Here is a 24814-nt window from a genome sequence, read left to right as displayed (position 1 = left end):
GAAACTTGCCTCAGCGTTCCATTTTTGTCAAGATATTTGCAGTTTGTATATTTTAGTATCCCCTGAGCTTGGATAGCAGTAAATTATGCAGGGCATGAAGAAACTAAACCCCAACAGATCAGAACAGTGCAAAACAGTGCCCCCACTCTCATGTTTCTTCAAATTAATTTAAGTCTTTCAATCCGAGTCACCTTGGTTTTTGAGGCACCAACAAAGTGAATATGACCTGCTTGCCAAGGTAGGCGTTGCACAATGTCACTTCATTTAGAGCACCAGAAGTTATTGTTTGAGTCTTGAGGGCATGTTATGTATTCAAAGGTAAAATAGGTCAGTGAACTAGAGCATCCACAGTATGGATTCTGTGCTTAACCTGTAGGTCACAGGTGCGAAACATGGTGGGTCCAATAATGTTTTTATCCATCGTGGATGATAAAATGAGTACCATTCACTTGCTCATTAAAGAACACCTGTTTTGAGCACCGAGAGACCAGACAAATGGTGTTGCGTGCTACGTAACTGCTGTAAATGCTATTATAAAAGTAATAACGTTCATTTGAGTTCTTAATTGCAATCGCAAATGATACACTACAAAAACTATATTTTGTACAACAGAATGTATCATTGACCGAGAGATGGTAGAGGAAACGAGAATTTGGATAAAAGTTTAAGTTTTTCTGTTGTCTCCAGTATCAAAAAAGTGTCCAAACAATAGCCTGTGTGTCTCCATTCCGCATTAAATAGTATTTTATTTTTAGGTCTGGCTTGACAGCGCTAGCTCTCATGTGATAAACAGAAAACTATTTTTAAGAAATATGTTGGGTATGCTTTCCTGGAAAAAGGTGCTTATTTACACTGTGATTGACTATCAATGGGTGCTTTCTCACCCCAAATAGATACTGTATTCAAACGTAATAAATAGCACATCGATGTGCAAACGAAAAAACGCTCCATCAACCCTTTAATAGTATTTGCTTAGAGCTCTTTTTTCCTCAACCAACATGGTGCCGTACTGAAACTCAATGACGCAGTGCAGCCATCTCTATATATAAACAGGCGCATTTCAGTTTTGGAGATGAGGGGGCGCGTGGCCATAAACGTGCACGGAGAGCAGTACGCGGGTGAGGAAGGGGATCCCGCCCAGTGCAGGAAGTGTCACTCACTCTAGTTGGATGTGCCCTGTGTAGGGCTCCTGCAGAGGCCATCATGGGTGCATTGAGGTTAATGGGCTTTGTGAAGCTGTCTGGGCGATGGTAGCCTGGCTTTTCGCGAAAGGTAAACAAACAGCAATTGTTCTCCTTTCATCTTACGCCCTTCTTGCAAAAGCCACTGGCGTTTCATGAGGGAAGTCAAGGGGGCCCATTCCCCATTCCTGACTCCTCGTACTTAGTGGTTGACTGTTTCTCCATGCCACAAGTGACACAGGGAGCTACAAGCACTGGCAAAGCCAATAGAGCCCATCTTTGGGACCCATTAGCTTTGCCAATAGCTTAATGCTGCACAGCATCCTGATGTGGTGCACCACGGTCAAATAAATACATTTAAAAAACTATTGTCATTTTGTAGGAGCACGAGCCTACAAAATGACACAGCCTCTTTTTTTTCGATCCAAATAAGATCTGAAAATAAAAAGAAAAAAAGCATGACAGCATATTTTTAGGAAAGTGGGTGAGGGTGCAGGTGTAGCAGAAGGGCAAACCGGGTGCCGGTAAGTCACACAGGCATGGGGCGTAGAAGCTGCATGGAGGGTGTGGGTGGGGAGAAGCGACAGGGAGGGCCCGCAGGGTGAGTCAACAGGTGGGAGAGAGAGAGCAATGTGGGGCAGAAATGGCAGGGGAGAAAAGCCAGCGGGCAAGAGAAAGAGCAATGTGGTGCTGGGAGGGGAGAGAATCACACGTGTGAGAAAGGTATGCAGAGGGATGAACATACAAAGGTGAGCACATCACAGAGGGGGTGGGGTAGAACCACAGGAGCAAGAGAGTAGCACAGATAGGAGTGGATAAGCACACTAGAGAGACAGCTGAAAAACACATGCACTCATGGAGTATTTAAACATAAAGAAATAAAGAAGTGATGGAAAAACAAGCACTGGAAGAATACATGCGTCCATTCTTCAGGGAAGGGACAAACACATTAAGAGGAAGGATCGCCCACACACACACTGATGAAGAAGCATACCGAGGAGAGTGACATGGAGGCCAACCAACAGTGAGCAATGGGCAGACTCTAGTCCCACTGTAACTAACAATGTAGTGTGCAACAGGTAGCACAAGCATTGTCTAGTAGGAGAGACGTAAAAAACACCCCACGCTTTGCAACACACTTTAATAGGTCAAACTGCTTTTCGTTGCAAATCATCAATTCTTTGACTAAGACCCTGCGTATATATGAATGCACATAGATCAGTGGTCGAAGTAGGCAGGATCAGAGGAGTACGATGTGCCCATACTTTTTTATTTTCAGAAAAACAGTTCCCCTACTTCTTGTGGAAAGACAACCGTCTTGGGACAGTAAACTCTGACAGATCAAATGCTTCAGCTGAAGCATAAGCAAGGAGGTCTACTGTGCTATGGAAAGGATGTGGTGTAACAGCCAGAGCTGCTGACTTTGGAACTGGGGAACCAGGTTTGAGTCTTGGCATTGCTTCAACAGTCTGTGATTCTGAGCAAATCACTTAATCTACCCGTGCCTACTAAACATTAAAGTGTTCTTATGTTATGCAGCTAGTGCTCATGTAAAGCGCTCCAATTCCTTAGTTCGAGTTTGCGCTATATAAAACTGCAACAACAAAAAGTAAGGGGGGGGCAGACAGCTAAACAGGCCTTTTTGGAGGATGCATGCCTGCCTGAAAGAAATGCAAATGTGCAAAACTGGTCAATCTGAAAAAGTAAAGGCAGCTTGGATGCTGTTATCTGCTTTAATTAACAGAATCACTCGAAGCTTCCAAATAACACATATTTGTTCTTTTTGAGTGGTGTTGTAAGGGAGTTACCATCTGAGCTGTGAAGTGTGTGCTTTTAAAAGACAGTAATACAAAATGCACTACATACAGGTTGGGTGCTGCTAAAATCTATATTTTGAAGCACTTTTTTTTATCAAAAACCTTTTTGCCCATTTTATAGCAGCCTATCTTATAATTTGTATAATGCAAGTTTAAAATAATGACTTACATATTCACAGTGTTTTCTGTCACAGACTAATCTCGTAGCAATAAACATACTCAAGTCACTATTCTCCACTGCACCAACCAGGTTTCAATTCTGTTACTCTCTGTTTAAACACACAGACCTCTGCGGCGCATTAACTAATAGTGGTTTCATAATGTACAATACTGCATTATTTTATATCTAGTTACCAGAAGGTGAAAGACCAAAAAAAGTTTAAAAATATTTCTTTTAGCGAGGCTTTTGACCCGGCCCCCTGCTCACTAACCCTGCCCCGTTGCTCACAGCACAACAGTTCCCATCTTTTTTTAACGCACTTCGGGGCATATTTACAAGCCCCTATCGCCACCCAACATCATTTTTCAGTGATGTTGTGATGGCGATAAGGGCCTCCCCTTAATTTCAAGGAAGCGTTAATCCACTTAACGTGGCATAAGGCTGCCTTGTAAATAAGGCACCCCTTTGTGCTGTATTAAGCGTTCGATCGCAACACCCATTGATTTTGACGCTGCCCCTATTTACAAGGGCAGCGTAAATAGGAGGCAGCACAAAATTAAGACCAGGGAAAACCTGGTCTCAAACAGGCAAAGAAAGGAGAAATGCTTTATTTCTCCTCATTCTTGCTGTTTCCATGTGTGCTGCTTTGTGCAGCACACATAGAAACAGCAAATTGCCTACAATTGTTTATGTGCAGGAAGGGCCCCCTTCCTGCACATAAACAATCACTTTAAAAAAATGCAGTTTTGCAACTTCTATGTGTGCTGCATTCAGCAGCACACATAAAAGTTACAAAATGGCATTTAAAGATTGTTTACGGGCAGGAAGAGGGACTTTCCTGCACATAAACAATCATCAACACAGGTGCAAGGGTGCCTGCTTTGGCGCTATGAAGCTAAAGGTAGGGCCAGCGCAGGAGGAAGCGCAAGAGGAAACGTAGGACTGCACCATATTCTAGTAAATATGGTGCAGCCCTGCGTTTCTAAAGTGATGAAGCGTGTTGTTAGCCTTCTAGACTTAACAACACACTTCTCCACTTTCCCTGTAAATATGACCCCTCGATCGCTGACATAGATAAAAACACACACACAAAGTCATACATAAACATTTAAAGCCAGCACATATACATTTATGCATGTGTATGCACATAAATGTGTATATAAATGCACACACACTTTCCACGAGCGCCCTTTGTAGTTGGCTCCACCACTTTCATCTTTGGCCCACTGTGTGCCCACCTAACAACCACACCTGGAGATGGTGGGGGGCCTTTGACATGATGGTAGGATGATCTTTTGCGCTGCCGGATATGGCTCCGGCGAGACACCAGTGGCCAGGAGATTTTAGGTTGAGCCTAGCGGCAGCGCGCATGCACTGCTTACTCTGTGAGACTGCTGTAGTAGAGTACGGGAGGGAAGCCACGCCCACTCTATTCCCATATTTTTCATTGGCTTGTGTCATTGTCTTATGTAAAGGCTACCTTCGGATTCGTTAATAGGCTTGTTTATCCCTCCTTAGTACGGCCTTGTCTTCATTTGTACCCTCCCATTGCGACTGGTCCTTTTGCTTCAGTTGTTACATGGGACCTGTTATTTAGTCTGTAAGCACTATTTACTTTATTGAGTTTCTCTTACTGCAGGTGAGACATGTACTGCTTCAGATGAAACCGCTTGTGTTCTTTTAAACAGCACCGCCGCACCTGTAATACGGGCGCCTGCTTTCAATCACTTTAACCCGGCATTTGTAGCCCCCAGGTAAAATGGATTTAGAAATGATTAGCGAATTAAGTCATGTGAATTCCAGGTAGCACATAATCCTGTACTAAGGGGCTGAAGCTGACAACAGCACTTCTGTGTTACATGCAGCCACGGCCCGTGGAGGGAGTTGCGGTGGGGCAGAGAGGCGGGCGGGGGAGGGGCAGGGTGGTGGGTGCTAAAAAATGGAATCTGGATAATTGGAGGTAAGTAAACAATGTAATAAATAAAACGAATTTTGTAGCGCGCCCTGTATCTCAAAATGCGATGCAGCCCACGCTATGAAATTCGTTTTAATAAATAAATTGTTTACTTAACTCCAATTATCCATATTCCAGTTTTTAGCACCCACTACCCTGCCCCTCCCCAGCCCCGCCTTTCTGCCCCACCACTACTCCCACCACGGGCCGCGGCTGGTTCCATGCCATCTGTACTAAAGCCACCTGATGATTTGTTTTGCAAAAGCCTGTTTTGTTAACAACAACACCACCACCAATACCACCACCAATACCCCCACCACCACCACTACCACCACAACTACCAATATCACCACAACCAATACCACCACCACCAATACCACCACTTATACCACCACCAATACCACTAACACCACCATCAATACCACCACCATCACCAATACCACCACCTCCAATACCGCCACCAATACCACTACCACCACCACCACCAATACCACCACTACCAATACCACTACCACCAACTCCAACACCACCAATACCAATACTAATACCACCACTAATACCACCACCACCAATACCACCACCAATACCCCCACTAATACCACCACCAATATCCCACCACCACCAATATCACCACAACCACTACCACCACCAATACCACCACCACCACCAAAACCACCACCATCAGCAATACCACCAATACCACCACCTACCAATATTGCCACCACTAAAACCACCGCTAATACCAATACCACCACCAATACCACCACCAATACCACCACCAATACCACCTCCACCAATACCACCACCAATACCACCACGACTGCCACTAATACCACCACCACCAATACCAAAACCACCACCAATACCACCACCGATACCAATACCACCACCAATACAACCACTAACACCACCACCAATACCACCACCACCATGACTACCAACACCAATACCACCACCACCATTACCACCACTATGACTACCACCATCAATACCAACACCACCAATACTAATACCACCACCACCAAAACCACCACCAGCTATACCGCCACCACCAATACCACTACCAGCAATGCCCCCACCCCCACCAATACCACCACCACCACCACCAATACCACCACCAATGCCACCACCAATACCACCACCACCAGTACCACCACCAATACCACCATCAATACCCCACCACCAATGCCCACCAATACCACCATCAATACCCCAACACTGATGCCACCACCAACAATACCACCAATACCAATACCACCACCACCAATACCAAAACCATTACCACCACCACCAATACCAGTACCACCATCACCAATACTAAAACACAAATACCACCTCCACCAATACCACCACCACCAATACCAATACAACCACCACCACCACAAATACCACCAATACCAGCACCACAAATACCAGCACCACAAATACCAGGACTACCAATACCACCAATACCACCACCTCAGTGCCTTTTGCTCACTAGTAGTATCCAGGGCACTGTACGAGGCCGGAGCTGCAGCCAAGACCATCCCTCCCTCCATACCTCTCATAAAGCACAGCCTGCCCTGCACCTGGAGGTGAAGCCAGGACCCTACTGCAGCTGGAGTCTTTTTAATAGGCCAAAGATAGCAATGACATTATGCAATGCTACACTGCACACTCAAATCACGGAGAGGGCAGGAAATCGCCACCCCGCTCTTCCTCTTGAGCCGTGACAGTGTAATCACAGAGCGAAAGGTGTTGGTGCGCGTTGTTAGTTTTTATAGCTCGGCTCATATGTAACTCTCACTTCACACTTGTTGTCTGTGTAAATTAAAACACTTAGGGCCAGATATAAGTCGGCAAATACCGGTCGGTAACGGACGATTTCGGCCGTTACCGACCGGTATTTACTAATGGAGATGTAGGGACCTTAAAATGTACAGAATCGGTATATTTACCGAATCTGTAAAGTTACCAATTCAGTAAAATACCGATTCTGTAAATTTACCGAATCGGTAAATCAATATGTAGGTGGCACAGAAAACAGTGCCACAGGCCCTTACCGATTCGTTATTTACCATGTAATTCTATTGCATGGTAAATAACGAATACCTGTGTACATGCACATCTGTGCATGTGCACCTGTGCCATGTGGCACACAGACATGCCCTAAGGGCATGTATGTGTGTCACATGGCACACAAGTCAAAATCAGGGGTGCAACAGGGTGTCAAAGTGACACCCTGTCACCCTTGCAGATCAGTAATTTTACCGAATCGGTATTTACCGATTCGGTAATTGCCATTGATTCCTATGGGCCAGGCCCATAGGAATCAATGGCAAATACAGATTCAGTAATTACCAAATCTTACCGATTCGGTATTTTTACCGAATTTTTTACCTACATAGCAATTACCAAATAGTAAATACCGAATCAGTAAAATTCGGTATTTACCATTCGGTAATTTGCTATTACCTACATCTAGGCCTTAGACATCTTCTTCACAGCACTATTGATCACTACTTTGAAGACTTTGCAGGCCGGTCTCTTCCTCTGATATTTACAATCTAACAAGCAGTTGAGAAGGCCCTTTATATCAATGCTATATGTCTCACTTTTGCAAGAGTTTAAGCTATTAGTATTGTAAATGACAATGCCTTTTATTTATGTTTTAGTACCCAATAGCTCAAACTTGCGTGAACGCGAGACCTATTGCATTGCAAATCCCTGTTTGTTCCTGCCCCGCTCATTAAATCACTGTCGCCTTTGTGCGCACGTGCCTCGTGCCACCGTGAAATGAAAGGGAAGGGGCAGTTTACATGGCACCCCGAGCCTTCTCCTAACCCACCGCAGCAGGCACCGCGGGGAAGGCTGTTCTGTTTATTTAGGCGTGTAAATATACATTGGCGTTTTATACAGCGCGTTTTATACAGCGCTTGCTTGTCTTTTTCTAATGTAGTGTCCTAGAGGTGGCACACCTTGTACTGTTCAATTGACATTTGAGTACAATCAGTGCTTTAAATGACTGTCCGGTACGGAGTACTAGCACTTTTTTATTTTGAGTAGAGTCCGGCGCATCTTAAGAGAAATGCCATACCTTTAATTGGAGAGTATCGGCCCTATTCAGAAGCAAGCAGGTACTCTGGGACAGAGTACCTGCCCTTCTATTTTTCCATTTCAAGCTCTGACTACAGTCTGAGCAATGTTTGTAATAAACGCTACGGCAGAAATCTATTCCACTGAATTTATAAATAAAGAACAAGAAATGTTTTTTCCATTCTTTACCATTCACAATTGTAAGCTGCGGTCAGTGATTTACTTGTAAAAGAAGGAGTGTCGGTGCCCAAAGCGCTGCTCAGAAGCCCGCGGCTGGTGCGATTACATGGAGGAGCCTGAATACCATGGCTGAAACACTTGAATCCACCTCATTCCACTTTAATCTACTGCCAGTCCCTTCACCTCGCTCTTGTGGGTCCCTGCTTTCTCCCCTTGTGATGGTTTTTACGTCTTTCTCTTTCTATGTTTTTCCATCTCTTGCTCTCGTGGGTCCCTGCTTTCTCCCGATCCTTTCCGGTGTCAACCACACTTAAAGCCAGTGTGTGCATGGACTCGCAGTGGTCACTATTAGCGTGAGTGGAGGGCTAATTTTAAAACACTTGCTTATGTTTAGCACCATAAGATACTTTTTTAACCTATAACTTGTCGCGTTTGTTTTATTACGTTACCTGATGTTGCACACGTTACATTTTGCCGGTCCCCGGTCTGACGCGACTATCTAGTTGTTTGCTCGGAGGGACGTTGCTCTGCCTCAGTGGGCTGTCTCAACCCGATCATTTCCGGTGTCAACCACACTTAAAGCCAATGTATGCACGGGCTGCAGCAGATGCGCGCAGTGGGCACACTGCCAGCGTGCAGAAGGCGTGTCAAAGGCAAGCCTGTCTGTACCTGTCCATGCCCGATCGGGACCCTGGACCAGAACCCCTACCTCTCCACCTTCAGATTATTTTTGTTGTACCAGCTCTGAGCTAAAACAGCTTAACAGAACCCCATAGCCTATATTTGCCCATTCTGTATCTCTTGACGAGTCACAGGACAGTTGCTTACACTGCCATTATGGATTCTCCGTACTTGCTTCCTCCATTTCTCCTTTGGGGAAATCTTTCCAATGACTTTTGCTCAACTGTGGATCTCTGTCAAAAGATCTAGTGAGATCTCAATGTTAATAAAAGACTCGGAACCAGAAGTCCTGTTTCTTTCGGAGACTTGGCTTACCCCAAGCTCAGAGAGGGATATTGTACAAGCACTTTCCCCGGGCTTCCTAATCCATCATTTAGACAGAACGACAGTTCAAAACATCCTTAGGCACCTCCCTCAAATTGACACTGAGTCAATACCCAAACCTACGGACTCGGAAGAGCACAAGAGTAATCATTACCTGGAAACCCATACCCCGCCTACCCAGGAATTATTCCTATCTATTTTATCTGCTGTTCAGAGTGGGTCACCACTTGACCCGGCACCATCGGACATCTTGAAATTGGTAGCACCCATAGTTGCCCCTTTCATTACCAACTTGATCAATGCCTCACTAGCATCTGGCATAGTTCCCTATGAGTGGGAAAAAGCTATGGTAAAGACACTGCTAAAAAAAACGAACCTAGACCCGGATGAATCGGGCAACTACCACCCTATTTCGCTTCTTCCCGGAATTAGCAAAATTACGGAAAAACATATCAACCATACACTCTCTGTGTTCCATGAGTTTCATAAACTGCTACACCCTTCACAAACAGGTGTTCGCCCCCAGCAAGGCACCAAAACCGCTTTATTAGCGGTGGTGGAAGAATCAAGAAAGATTTTCAACTCTGGAGGATCTTCTGCCATAATCCTCCTCGACCTGAATGCAGCCTTTGACACAGTGAACTATCACATTTTGGTTTATCGGCTCAGGAATGTGGGAGTGGCTGGCACTCCCCTACTATGGCTCCAAACCTTCCTGGAAGAAAGATTCTTCTAGGTAGTTGAAGAAGACTCCCTTTCTAAACCCATGCCATTGCAGTGTGGAGTTCCTCGGTCCTTGTCCCTGAAACCCACTCTTTTTAGTGTATATATGGCACCATTGGCGGATATTGTATTCCCCTTTGCAATCCATATAGCAACATATGCTGACAACACTCAGCTGGTTGTGGCATTGAACCAGGCTGAACAGTCGTCCACTGCCCTTCACTCTTGTTTAGAGGAAGTTGCTAAATGGATGAGCTCATCTCATCTAAAGCTCAATGGCGATAAAACTGAGCTTATGGTGTTTGGCGACCAGTCAAGTTTTAAACCTAGTACCATGTAGCCAACTTGCATGGGTCCAGAACCAGTACCAAAAACCCAGATAAAAGCCTGGGTATATGGTTAGATCAAGATATTACCTTCAGGGCCCAAGCCAGGAAGACTGCTGCTGCATGCTACAATCTGCTCAGAATGACACACAAAGTACTCCCCCCTACCATGCCAAGCAAGAAAATTGCTGATCCAGGCCTTAATTCTTTCCAGGATAGACAATGGAAACGCACTTTATCTAGGTGCCCCAACTTCAGTGGTCGCAAAAATACAGATTGTTCAAAATTCTGCAGCAAAACTGCTTACGAACAATCGCTGTTCAGCAAAGCCCGCCCTACGCTCCCTCCACTGGCTTCCGGTGCAGGAGAGAATCCATTTTAAGGCTCTCTGTGTTGCACACAAGTCTTTAGAAGGGAATGGGCCACCCATCATCAGAGCTTTGATTAGACCCTACAAGGCTACTTGAAGACTGTGCTCAGACGAGCTCCACTTGGCAGAAGTGCCCAGAATCCAAAGGGCCAGAGCCAGCGGCCGTCTTTTCTCATATAATGCTGCCAAGCTCTGGAACTCCCTCCCGCTCTCCCTCCGTAGGGAACCTAATCACCTCGTGTTTTGAAAACAGCCAAAGACCTGGCTCTTCCCGTAAGGGGCTCTTCCCGCTTGTTTCCGCTGCAGCTCTAGGAGGCCTCCGGGTAGCAATGCGCTATATAAAAGCATATTTCAATTTCATTCATTTCATTTCATGGGTGTCTGACACGGAAAAATAAGTTCCGGTCCCTAAAAATGAGTGCCCGTGGCCCAAAGTGGAAACCGCCGGTCTCAAAAATATATTATACTGTATAAATCCCCTTATTCCTGCAGGAAAGTAACTTGACCCCAGCCATTTTGTGGACAGCGTGCTGTAAGGATAAAGGTGACTTTGTGGCTCTGAGCAGGCAGCTGATTGGTTCGCTTCCTCGCATATATATTATTTTGTCTGTTTAAGTTATCACCCTTATTGAAAAACACAAATAATGAATGACCCTGGTGTACGTAAATACTACCCAATGCAATTTTGGCAGAAGCGTTTAACCGCAACCTGTCAATAAAAAATATAGCAACGAGCAGAACTTTTGTTGTGGCTTTTTGCTCCTTGTGAAACCCTACCTACCTATTTTTCAAGAGTTGCTTGGCTCTGTTGTCATGCTAACGCCATGAAGCCGTTCTGGGGTGCAGTGCACAATGACTGAGAACTTTCATAAACACGCAAAACAACACTCCAAAAAATGCGACGTCAAAGGGCAGAGACTGCCATTAGACGAGTCCCTTAACTTCCCCTGAATACAAATTGGAAGCCCCAGCCCTTGTGGAAAATTAATACAGTTTGGTGAACATTATCTACGCCATCTTGCCTTTCTCCGATGCCACACTTTCCGTCATCCACATCCGCCATATTTTAGCCGTCACGATCAGAATCACCCTCACGAAAGACCCCCACGCACCGGTCATTCCCACTCTCACATGCCTTGCGCATAGGCAGCAGCCATTTTGAGCATCATGGCCTCCCTGCCCCTCGCTGATAACCGGCGCGTCTCTCTCTCTCTCTCTCCTAACCTCGCAAGCATCCCCCCGCACGCTGACAACCCCCCCGCTCTCTCATGCCTTGGGTCATAAACCCCTCTTCAGCGCAGCTCCGCCACAGAATCCCATCCTGTTCCCAGCGCGACACCTCCCTTCATTCCTTTCATGGTCTCAGATCCTTTTGATGCAAACCCCTTTTTCCTGTGTCCCCATTTGTCTTCCTTGTTCCCAGGCCGCCACCTGGCCCTGCGGATACTGTTTATTACCCCGTACAGTAGGAAGCTTCCCCTCCCCATCAAAAGACCCTCGAGCCGATCAAAGCCCCCACCCTATGAGATCCGATCAACCCCACGCATTCCGTGAATCGCCGGAATGCCCTGCTGCGCGACAATCATCACCTGTTGTGACCGGGGTGGGGAATTCAACTGTAAATGTATGTGGGAACGGGCCTGAAGGGGAGATTCCGAGGATGTTCTTTCAAATATCAAAGTGTTGCGAGAATGTGTTACGTGCAATAAAGGTCATAAACCCTAGTATAAGAGGCCAGGCCTCAGAGATGTGGTTAGAGCACCTCGTGACGATACTTGCTGTCTGAATTGATGTGTTCTCCTCCGGAGAGAATAAAATCCTCGTTTCCTGCCTTCCAGTCTCCAGCGCCTGCTTCTTCATTGATTAATATTGGTGGGTCATAGAGGCGATACCGCCGGGCAACATAAAGGGGTCTTTGGTTACTGGTTGTCTTTGAACCCCTTTTAACAATTGGCGTCCCAAACGTGGGACCCATCAGCGACTCGTGGATCCAGTGGGAGAGGTCCTGACGACAGAGTGAACGACTGCAACGATCGGAAGGTACCCTGTCCGATAGACCCTCGTCTGACAGCCGATCATCCGAACTTCACTGGTTCCGAACAGACCTCTCTCGAGTGATCTGCGGTCCTGACTGGGAACCATCAGGAGTGCCACGAGGAGTACGTAGAGAAGAGGACGATCGGGCGCTGGATTCGGAAGACAAGAAACTGTCCATGCGGTCCGGGTAAGGTCGTGTAAACACGACGAATTGCGAAAGTGATTGATAATTGAAAGTGATTGATAATTGATGAGAAAATACTAGTATTACTTTTTGTTAATTTATTTGGAGATTCGCTGTCTGCAAACGGAGAAACAACAGGCTCTCCCTTTATAAACAGTGAAGGATAGGTACGCATCCGTCGGACCTATCTTTCTCCCCCACTGAACAATTGCCCCTCCCCCATTGATTAACTGTTATAGATTGTTTTCTGGAGATTCTCTGTCTGCAAACAGGGAAGAATAGGTCCCCTCTTTGCAGATAGTGAAAGGGTAGGTGACGCGGACCTTTGCGAGCCTACTTATTCTCCCCATTGACCATATTGATTGTTTATTTTTGACCTAACATTGATTGCTCAAGATTGGTTCATGAGGTATTCACTGCCTGCAAACAACGTAGAATAGAAATATTCTGTCTAGTCTTTGCGCGCAGTGATAAGATAGGTAGTGCTGACTATTATCCCCATTGTGATCCGTCATGCCTGTCTTCTCCCCACTGGTTAGTAGCCTGTTTAGCCCGGACCGCTTATTAGAGATGAACCATCCGGCTCCGCTGGAAGGCACCCCTAATAAGGACATGTTCATGAAGCATGGATTAATCGCTATAGCCTATAGCCAGCTGTGGCATAAATATACGAAAAAGGATCGAGAAAGTCAGTGGCCACTGATAGGATCCTTCGATCTTGACAAAATAGAAACGGTAGAAATAACCCTTCGTAGGAATGAAACAACACCTATTATGCTCGATAGTCTCGGTATGTGGCGCAAAGAAGCCACACGACGAAAGGAAAGCGATGAAGTCAGAAAGGGTGAAGAGACACGACGGACAACCCTCCAAACGTCTAGTAGGCAAAGGGAAGGGCCAGCGATGGCACAGTTCCGAGAAGTAGACATGAAAAGGGAACGGTGTAAGGGGATGTGTCGACAGGACAACCCCGGGACGCGACGACCCGAAAGTAATCCCCCGACACTATGCACAGGACGAACAGATTTAAAACAAAACCAATGTGCTTTCTGTAGATGTCTCGGGCACTGGAAAGCCCAATGCCCGACTCTTCAGAGCATAGGTAAGAATGGAGGGTCGACAGAAAGAACAGGCCGACAGAAAGGGAAAAGGCGCGAGATAAAAACCAATCAGACTAGTGCAGACAGAACAGATAGAACCACCCCGTTTGATTATGCTCGATGGCACAGATTTCGTCAGACCAATTTTAACGACATGTTAGAGTTCTGGGACTGATTGCTCTCCGTTGCTCCCCCACTCTGAAAAAACAAACACAAATACAGGCCAGTGTAAACAACCCCCGTTAGAGAAAGGACTCAAGGAAGCCAAGCATCTGTTATATAACTTAGGATTTAATTACGGTAAAGATAACACACAACCAACGGTAAATAGAATAACTAGTAGAACACTCTCTAAAGCAAACTGTACTAATAGGAGAAATACAAAACATATTACGCTCACCCCGGAAGTCCTCGAAATGTAACAGTTCGACGGTCCCGCCCACCCGAAACACATAGCACGTGTGGGGCGGGGCCTGCCAACAGCCATAGACCAAAAGAGATCGCCGGCGAGAAGGTACAGGAGGCTCCTCAAAGCAGGCAATGAAATGGTCTTCCCATACTACCCTTCCAGGGACGGCGTCCCCCGGGCCACGAGTAGGGAGGGGGCGGATGCAAATGACCCCCTCCCTCGTATCTCCTGGTCCGGCCATCACGAATTCCTCCATCGAACGGATGCAGGGTGGGCGGGGAGGGAGAGGCGACGCGGACGAGCCTCTCCCGCCTCCGCAGGTAGGAGGCTTCCCTGCCCTGGCCCGGCGCCGATGTCCTCCAGCCGGGCGACGGCCATATACCTGCGCAGCACAGAACTTACAATGTCCGACGCACATATATTTTCGCAGCACAGGACATACAATGTCCGACTGGTATATTTGCGCAGCACAGGACATACAATGTCCGACGGGCATACTTGAATAGCACCGGACGTACAATGGTCCCCCAAGAGTCGGAATCAGGGGTGTAGGGTGGTCATCATGTGCACCCCTGATTCGAAGGGACGGCGTGGGATGCGCCGTGAGAGGGAGGCGGCACGGACGAGCCTCCCTCACCTCCCCAGATGAAGGCTCCACTGCTGCACCCTGGCGCCCCGAACCAAAATGTCCTGCTCCAGCAGCATGATGTTCTGTCTTTGTCGCCACAAGAAGTTTCTTCCACTCCTGAAAGATACGACGGAGGGCGGCTGCCGCATGGTCTCAAAATGGCGTCTGGGCCCTCGGAAGGCGGGTCTAGGCCTCTGGAGTAACTTTGTCCGAAATTGCAACTCGGGCACTTGCCCACCTGGGCGCAAGCCCCCGCCATCGACAAACATCCCCTCGACTTTGAAGATTCTACCAAAGTCCCAAGAGCCCTCAGCCCCTTCAGGCTTCCGGTGGGGAACAGCTGCATTGATCACTAATGAAATAACCACGGCACAGCAACAAGATGGCGGTGCTCTCGTGTCTGCATCAGCTTCCGTCTGAACCACCCAGGAACATTATGGGCTAACGAACTCGAGTAAGTTCCGGCTGAACATCGACATGACCCGGTAAGAAAGACTCTACCTCCCTCCCTCTCTTGATTGACGGTCCACACCACCAGCCCCTCTGTTAGCACAGGTTTTTTTGAACTGCCGAAAGGGACCCTGGTCCAACCGCCAATCGTCGGGGACATTTTTTGCCCCTGATGCTACTTCCGGACTAAACCGGCCTCGCCCAAAATGGCGCCGGTATCAATAGGAACTAACGGACGCCTCGTGGTGTTCCTTAGCTAATGAAACTTGGTGTACTAAGATTTATATACGAACCTTTGCGCACTTGATGAAAAAGGGAGGAGGGTTCACTTGACGAACATTTGAAAGGGGTCCCGTAAAAATGTTGATTTCAATGAACGATTTATTTTGATATTTATTGTAACTGGTACATAACGTCGCTTATGATGCACACCCATGGTATACATCTAGGAAATGTGATTACAATGAGCTTGACTGTGTTCCCATTTATGAACTGAAATGCCCCTGATCCCTCATCACGCAATGAAACGTTTTTAGTTACTTGCAAATAATTAATTAGGCCTTTCTAACATGTTCTTGTGCCGCAAAATAACCCCCCTACTGTATGTGCTTCCATCGTCGACATGTCCGGCCAAAATATGATTGCACTCTCACATTTTACGTACTGAACGATTATGCAAATAAAGGTTTTCCAAACTATGAATAGGCATCACATACTTTTTGTAAATGTGGGAATTGGTGGGAGGGCTTTTTCTGTGTGCAACCGTTCTGCTCTTTTTTTTAAGGTTATCTGAAAAATGGTTGTTCGGCCCTGGATTGATGATCGAATCAAAAGGTATGATACGCTGCCTCCAAAATATGCGACTAAGATGTGTGAACTAACGCATGAAGAAGGACCTCGACTTCTGAGAATGGGTAAAGTAATGCGGTGTGATTGATAAAATGTTATAAAGGTATGGTGGTCGAAGGTACTAAGGGACAGGGTTGACCGAAGAACTGATATGCCTTAGAAGAGTATGTTACCAATAATATAGCTCCTAAGGGCCTGTTGGTTACCAACGCACCACGCATCTTTTTGGATGATCCAGAATTTAGAAAAGACTGGGCCCTAATTGCGTGGCACTGCACGCATGACTGGATTATACTGATCCTAAAAACTGCCATACGTCTGTCTGAGAAAATCCAGATAGAGATTCAAGTAACAGAAACTCAAATAAAAGCCAGCATCAAAGGCTACAAGCAAAAATTGGATGACTTAAACAAGGAAGTTAATGAATACAAAGACAACCTATTACAACAAAAAACATTGAAATTCCAAAAAGATCTGAAAAATTTTTCATTTGTGAAGGTCTACCCTTATTCAGACCCGGACTATAAAATATCGGGCCTACAAGATCAAGACTCTGACGCCGCGAGTAACACCTCCAGCTCAAACAGCAGCACTGGATCCAGTAATGGGACCCCGAGAAGGGGACAGAGAGGTGGACACAGAGGGAACAACCAATGGCCCCAATACAACCATCCCCTCCAGAACCCCTACCAACAACCACCACCAAACCCATACCAAATACCACCACATTTCCAGATGTACGGATGGCAACCACCCTTCCAGCAATTCCCCTTTCCACAGAACCAATTTCGTCCTCCTTTTCACAACAGAGGCAGGCGCGGAAGGGGACGCAACAGAAGGGGGAACAACGTCCACTGGGAGGAAGAGGACAACACGGGCAGCATCACCAGGAGCAAATCAGGAGCGAACAAGGCCGGCCCCAGCAATGCGAGGAGCTAGTCACGAACTTATCATCACGCACACTAACCATCACAGAATCAAATGTGCTTAATAAGGGACTAGGGTTTGTACCTACTGCATCCCTAGATAAGTTCAAGTTACATTGCGAGTTAGCTTCCTTTTTCCGCAAACTCAAATTGAAAGCCTTCTTCGAAAAGAACCCTACTAATGACAACACAAGTGACGAACCAACAGACACCCCCAATGAAACAGGTCTCAGGTTACGGTCAACCTTCATACCTCCACCACACTCGGTTCCAGTCGAGATTACCACTTTTGAACAGGCAGTATTCAATGATGTGGAAAAATTGGAAGCAAAAGGCCAATTCCATAACAACACCAGGGCTGAAAATAAAGCCATATCTGACCTGAAAAATGATGAAACCATAATCATAAAACCCGCAGATAAAGGCGGAGGACTTGTAGTGATGAATAGGGGTGATTACGATGCAGAATGCAGACGCCTACTAGGCGACACAAAAAACTATAAAATACTGCCCAGAGATCCGACTGAAGATCTGAGAATTGAAATCACCAACATGGTGGAAACAGCTGAAGCCCGAGGAAACATCTCAAAACAAGAAGCAGACTATTTGAGCAAAACCGACAATAAGATTCCTTACTTCTATGTGGTGCCTAAAATGCACAAGGGCAAGATCCCCCCACCAGGCAGACCTATTGTGTCAGGCATCGGCTCACTTCTTGAACCATTATCAAGATTCAGTGACTTCTTCCTGAAACCTGTTGTACAGGGAACATCCACGTACCTACGTGACACCAAAAGCTTATTGAGAATTTTGGAGGACATCAAAATGGAACAAGACTACATTCTCCTCAGCTTTGACATCGAAAGCCTTTATACGAACATCCCACAAGACGCCACCATCAATGTGTTGGAAAGAACCCTGGAAAACACCACCTGGAACTACCACACACCAAAACAGTTCGTCTTGCAATGTGCCACCCTGGCCCTTAAGAGGAACTACTTTGAATATGAGGGCACCCTGTACCTACAAGTAGGGGGTACATCTATGGGCAGTGTTTTTGCCCCTAGTGTGGCGGGGCTCTACGTATATGACTTCGAACTGAAATACATCCTGGCAGAGGATAACCCATTTGGCAGCCACATAAAATTTTGGCGACGATACATAGATGACGTCTTCTCCATATGGCAAGGCTCAGAAGAAACTCTTATGGAATTCATAACTTGGCTGAACACCCGTGACAGGAATCTACGGTTCACCCACTGCATAGACAGAAACAAGATGGTCTTCTTGGACATCGAAATACAAAGGGAAAATGAGAATCTAATAACTAAAACACATTTCAAACCAACGGCAAAGAACAACTTGCTTAGATACGAGAGTTTCCATCCTCGCCCCCTACGGGAAAACCTGCCCTATGGACAGTATCTCCGCCTCAGAAGGAATTGCAGTAAATTGTCCGATTACAAGAGCCAGGCAGATGACCTAACACAAAAACTTTCCTCACGTGGCTATCCCAAGAAAATTACTAACAAATGCCAGAAAAGAGCTCGTAACCAGCCTCGACAAGCTTTATTGGAAGACACAACCAAAAACGAGGATGAGGTTCCACTAGCATGTGTCACGACATACAATGCTATATCCAATCAGGTGAGCAAAAGTATAAAGAAACACTGGTCCATACTCCATACAGGAAACTACAAATGGGAAAAACCTCTGTTTTCTTACAAAAAGGCACGCAGTCTAAAAGACACTCTGGTGAACACTAGACCTAAACCCACCTTGACCATCACTAACCCCACAATCACGGAAATATGGGGGCTTCCCCGTGTCACAGGACATTCAAGATGTGGGGATTGCAGTGTCTGCCATTTGACTACCAACACTAAAACATTGAACCTTGAGGAAGGCAAAACTTGGGAACAGAGGGCACACACGAACTGCAATAGCCAAAATGTTGTATACTTGATCAAATGTTCCTGTGATATACCATACATTGGAATGACCACACGCAAAGTGAAGCAACGGATATCTGAACATCGGAGTACAATCAGATGCAAGAAAAACAACACAAGACTCACGGACCATTTTCTGGCAATGGGGCATACCCCAAACGACATGAGGTGGACTGTTATTGAGCAAATACAGCAGGGTCCCAACATACAGTCACGCCTCTATGAGAAAGAGCAGAGGTGGATTTATAGACTTTCCACGCACAAAGTCGGACTCAATGATAACATTCCATGGGCCAATGTGCTCAAATGACCCATGGACTCTGCTCCTGTAACTGCATAAATTAAAGGTGGTTTCCCACATCTAGCTCCACCCGCTATCAGTGGGTCCTAACCATACCCCTTTTTCATGCGCTTTACAATTCTAAGCACCTCTCTCCTGGAATTAATAACAATATACTAATGTCCGCTAAACAACAGTATCTAGTGACCTTCTCTAACGATGTATAACAACCGGCACGCGTTTTGTTTACCAACATACGCGTTTACCGCGTCACCAGGTCTCGCACTATGAATGGGGCCAATTCATATCTTCTTTCCATAGTGCATTAAGATCCCACGCACTGGTCTCTTGGGATTAACATTTAATGACGTCCACATCAAGATCCAAAACCTGCATAATTTAAGGTGGTTTCCCACAACTAGCTCCAACCGCTACCAGTGGGTCCTAATCATACCCCCCTTTTTTTCATGCACTTTACAATTCTTAGAACTTCTCTCCTGGTATTAATAACAATATACTGATGTCCACTAATCAACAGTATCTAGTGACACGAATCCCAACACCATCTTTAACGATGTATAGCAACCGACACGCGTTTTGTTTACTAACATCCGCGTTCACTGCGTCATCAGGTCCCGCCCTGTAACTCCTCCCCCTCCGGCGCACGGCACCACGCCCTTCCCGGAAGAGTAATCTCATTTAACGGAAGAACTCCCGCACGGCACCACTAGCCGAGCAGAGGAGGATAGGAGTAGGTGAATGGCCGTTTAATTCTCCCGCAAACTGTAAGTAAATGCCCCTCGTCTCTCAAAACAGAGATGGAACTCAAAACCTGTGATTATTTGGATTCTTGTCGAGCACTGCGTTCGACTTACTCACCCTGCTATTATCTTTCGCGCCATTTCAGAACTTGGTTTGGCGGTTAGACGAACCTACCCCCTGCCCGTTGAAGTAATCTAGAGGCTTATATCAAGTAAGCCCCCTGTTTGAACCATGGAATCTACGCGCACTCCTACATGTTATATGTTTGTGTGTCTTGTTTGTTATTATCTATAATATCTGGCACAACTAAGTATAATTGTATACACGAGGATACGCCACAACCTGCCACACTTATCTAGAGACGCCCATAGAAATTCACTGGGCACAAAAGACAATAAGTGGTTGAATGAGACGAATGATAAATCAAGTATGCATGCATTTGAAATGAAGTGCATGCCCGTGTATCTTTATAAAGGTAACAAATATGTACTGCATGGCAAACACGAGCACCTATTGATAAGAGTGCATACTCGGATAATACTTCCCTGCCAACCACCCGAATTGAACACAATACTTGATCACTCGGAGGGCACGTCCCTTGGCATGATTAGTCATATCACAGAGACACTTCACGACGTTACAGGAAAGTATAGAAATTCTACTGAAATCAGTACTGTTTTGCTTTTCCCTACAGGTCTCTTTTTCTTTTTTGCAACCAGACGGCTCTTTTCAATTTTAAAAGAGCACATTTACCACTGGTTATTTTTCCAGTTGGTTTACAGGGGATCAGGGTAGGGTGTACCTTTTAGGGGGCACACACCTCCCATCCACCTGTTTTTGGTCCTGAAGAATACCGGGCTACTGCCCTGATGGTAGAAACATGTCGACCAAGCCACTCAGACACATATAGAGATACCTTGGCCGTAACTCACCAAGTAGTATCTCGCCAGTGATTTTTAACATTGTTCTGATTACTTTATAATAAAATTGAGTTTAAGTTAAACCAGGACAATTTTTAACACTTTTTTTGCACATACAGTCACAACCTGCTCCACTGTAACACAGGTGTCGAAGCACATCCTGGTGACGCTAGGTCACCAGGGTGGACCCCGATGATGAAGCAAGTCACCACTAGGTGGTGAGTGAGGGGTTTCCTAACAAAAAGGTTGACTTTTTCCTTTTTTTGCCAAACAACTCACCCTCCGAAAGTTTTTCTTTAGAAAAACCTGACGTAGGGGATACTCCTTCTTTTGTTTGCATAAATATTCCTATCAGGGGAATAGGAGGTATCTCTTTTCACTTCCGAGTGACAACATCCCTTGCTCTCTCTTTTGATTTCAAATTCTTGGCAGCGCACAGCTGTGAGAGTCAAACACACTGACATTGGCATAACGGAGTACGCACACGGACAACATGGCAGAGAACACAGGCTTAACTTATTCCACGGAAGAAATAGACTCGATTATGAGTGACTTAAATGTTTTTGCAGACGCCAACATCAGCAACACCATCTCTCAAACATCTGAATGGGAAAAACTGACAGAAATGAAGCGGAACCGGATCAGAACCATACTACATGGTACAATCATGAAAGAGTATGTTACCAATAATATAGCTCCTAAGGGCCTGTTGGTTACCAACGCACCACGCATCTTTTTGGATGATCCAGAATTTAGAAAAGACTGGGCCCTAATTGCGTGGCACTGCACGCATGACTGGATTATACTGATCCTAAAAACTGCCATACGTCTGTCTGAGAAAATCCAGATAGAGATTCAAGTAACAGAAACTCAAATAAAAGCCAGCATCAAAGGCTACAAGCAAAAATTGGATGACTTAAACAAGGAAGTTAATGAATACAAAGACAACCTATTACAACAAAAAACATTGAAATTCCAAAAAGATCTGAAAAATTTTTCATTTGTGAAGGTCTACCCTTATTCAGACCCGGACTATAAAATATCGGGCCTACAAGATCAAGACTCTGACGCCGCGAGTAACACCTCCAGCTCAAACAGCAGCACTGGATCCAGTAATGGGACCCCGAGAAGGGGACAGAGAGGTGGACACAGAGGGAACAACCAATGGCCCCAATACAACCATCCCCTCCAGAACCCCTACCAACAACCACCACCAAACCCATACCAAATACCACCACATTTCCAGATGTACGGATGGCAACCACCCTTCCAGCAATTCCCCTTTCCACAGAACCAATTTCGTCCTCCTTTTCACAACAGAGGCAGGCGCGGAAGGGGACGCAACAGAAGGGGGAACAACGTCCACTGGGAGGAAGAGGACAACACGGGCAGCATCACCAGGAGCAAATCAGGAGCGAACAAGGCCGGCCCCAGCAATGCGAGGAGCTAGTCACGAACTTATCATCACGCACACTAACCATCACAGAATCAAATGTGCTTAATAAGGGACTAGGGTTTGTACCTACTGCATCCCTAGATAAGTTCAAGTTACATTGCGAGTTAGCTTCCTTTTTCCGCAAACTCAAATTGAAAGCCTTCTTCGAAAAGAACCCTACTAATGACAACACAAGTGACGAACCAACAGACACCCCCAATGAAACAGGTCTCAGGTTACGGTCAACCTTCATACCTCCACCACACTCGGTTCCAGTCGAGATTACCACTTTTGAACAGGCAGTATTCAATGATGTGGAAAAATTGGAAGCAAAAGGCCAATTCCATAACAACACCAGGGCTGAAAATAAAGCCATATCTGACCTGAAAAATGATGAAACCATAATCATAAAACCCGCAGATAAAGGCGGAGGACTTGTAGTGATGAATAGGGGTGATTACGATGCAGAATGCAGACGCCTACTAGGCGACACAAAAAACTATAAAATACTGCCCAGAGATCCGACTGAAGATCTGAGAATTGAAATCACCAACATGGTGGAAACAGCTGAAGCCCGAGGAAACATCTCAAAACAAGAAGCAGACTATTTGAGCAAAACCGACAATAAGATTCCTTACTTCTATGTGGTGCCTAAAATGCACAAGGGCAAGATCCCCCCACCAGGCAGACCTATTGTGTCAGGCATCGGCTCACTTCTTGAACCATTATCAAGATTCAGTGACTTCTTCCTGAAACCTGTTGTACAGGGAACATCCACGTACCTACGTGACACCAAAAGCTTATTGAGAATTTTGGAGGACATCAAAATGGAACAAGACTACATTCTCCTCAGCTTTGACATCGAAAGCCTTTATACGAACATCCCACAAGACGCCACCATCAATGTGTTGGAAAGAACCCTGGAAAACACCACCTGGAACTACCACACACCAAAACAGTTCGTCTTGCAATGTGCCACCCTGGCCCTTAAGAGGAACTACTTTGAATATGAGGGCACCCTGTACCTACAAGTAGGGGGTACATCTATGGGCAGTGTTTTTGCCCCTAGTGTGGCGGGGCTCTACGTATATGACTTCGAACTGAAATACATCCTGGCAGAGGATAACCCATTTGGCAGCCACATAAAATTTTGGCGACGATACATAGATGACGTCTTCTCCATATGGCAAGGCTCAGAAGAAACTCTTATGGAATTCATAACTTGGCTGAACACCCGTGACAGGAATCTACGGTTCACCCACTGCATAGACAGAAACAAGATGGTCTTCTTGGACATCGAAATACAAAGGGAAAATGAGAATCTAATAACTAAAACACATTTCAAACCAACGGCAAAGAACAACTTGCTTAGATACGAGAGTTTCCATCCTCGCCCCCTACGGGAAAACCTGCCCTATGGACAGTATCTCCGCCTCAGAAGGAATTGCAGTAAATTGTCCGATTACAAGAGCCAGGCAGATGACCTAACACAAAAACTTTCCTCACGTGGCTATCCCAAGAAAATTACTAACAAATGCCAGAAAAGAGCTCGTAACCAGCCTCGACAAGCTTTATTGGAAGACACAACCAAAAACGAGGATGAGGTTCCACTAGCATGTGTCACGACATACAATGCTATATCCAATCAGGTGAGCAAAAGTATAAAGAAACACTGGTCCATACTCCATACAGGAAACTACAAATGGGAAAAACCTCTGTTTTCTTACAAAAAGGCACGCAGTCTAAAAGACACTCTGGTGAACACTAGACCTAAACCCACCTTGACCATCACTAACCCCACAATCACGGAAATATGGGGGCTTCCCCGTGTCACAGGACATTCAAGATGTGGGGATTGCAGTGTCTGCCATTTGACTACCAACACTAAAACATTGAACCTTGAGGAAGGCAAAACTTGGGAACAGAGGGCACACACGAACTGCAATAGCCAAAATGTTTTATACTTGATCAAATGTTCCTGTGATATACCATACATTGGAATGACCACACGCAAAGTGAAGCAACGGATATCTGAACATCGGAGTACAATCAGATGCAAGAAAAACAACACAAGACTCACGGACCATTTTC

The 24814-nt window shown here is 45.8% G+C and overlaps 1 protein-coding gene across 1 annotated transcript in view; it reads right to left on the bottom strand.

Moving 5' to 3' along the window:
• SCG3 (secretogranin III) overlaps positions 1 to 24814 on the bottom strand; it is a 246014-nt gene that overhangs the window by 185964 nt on the left and 35236 nt on the right. The window lies entirely within an intron of this gene.

The sequence above is a fragment of the Lissotriton vulgaris genome, chromosome 2_1 (genome assembly GCF_964263255.1).
Source record: "Lissotriton vulgaris chromosome 2_1, aLisVul1.2, whole genome shotgun sequence".
NCBI classification, from domain to species: Eukaryota; Metazoa; Chordata; class Amphibia; order Caudata; family Salamandridae; genus Lissotriton; species Lissotriton vulgaris.
Note: the sequence above shows the minus strand (reverse complement) of the source record. Positions and strands in the feature narration are given on the sequence as shown.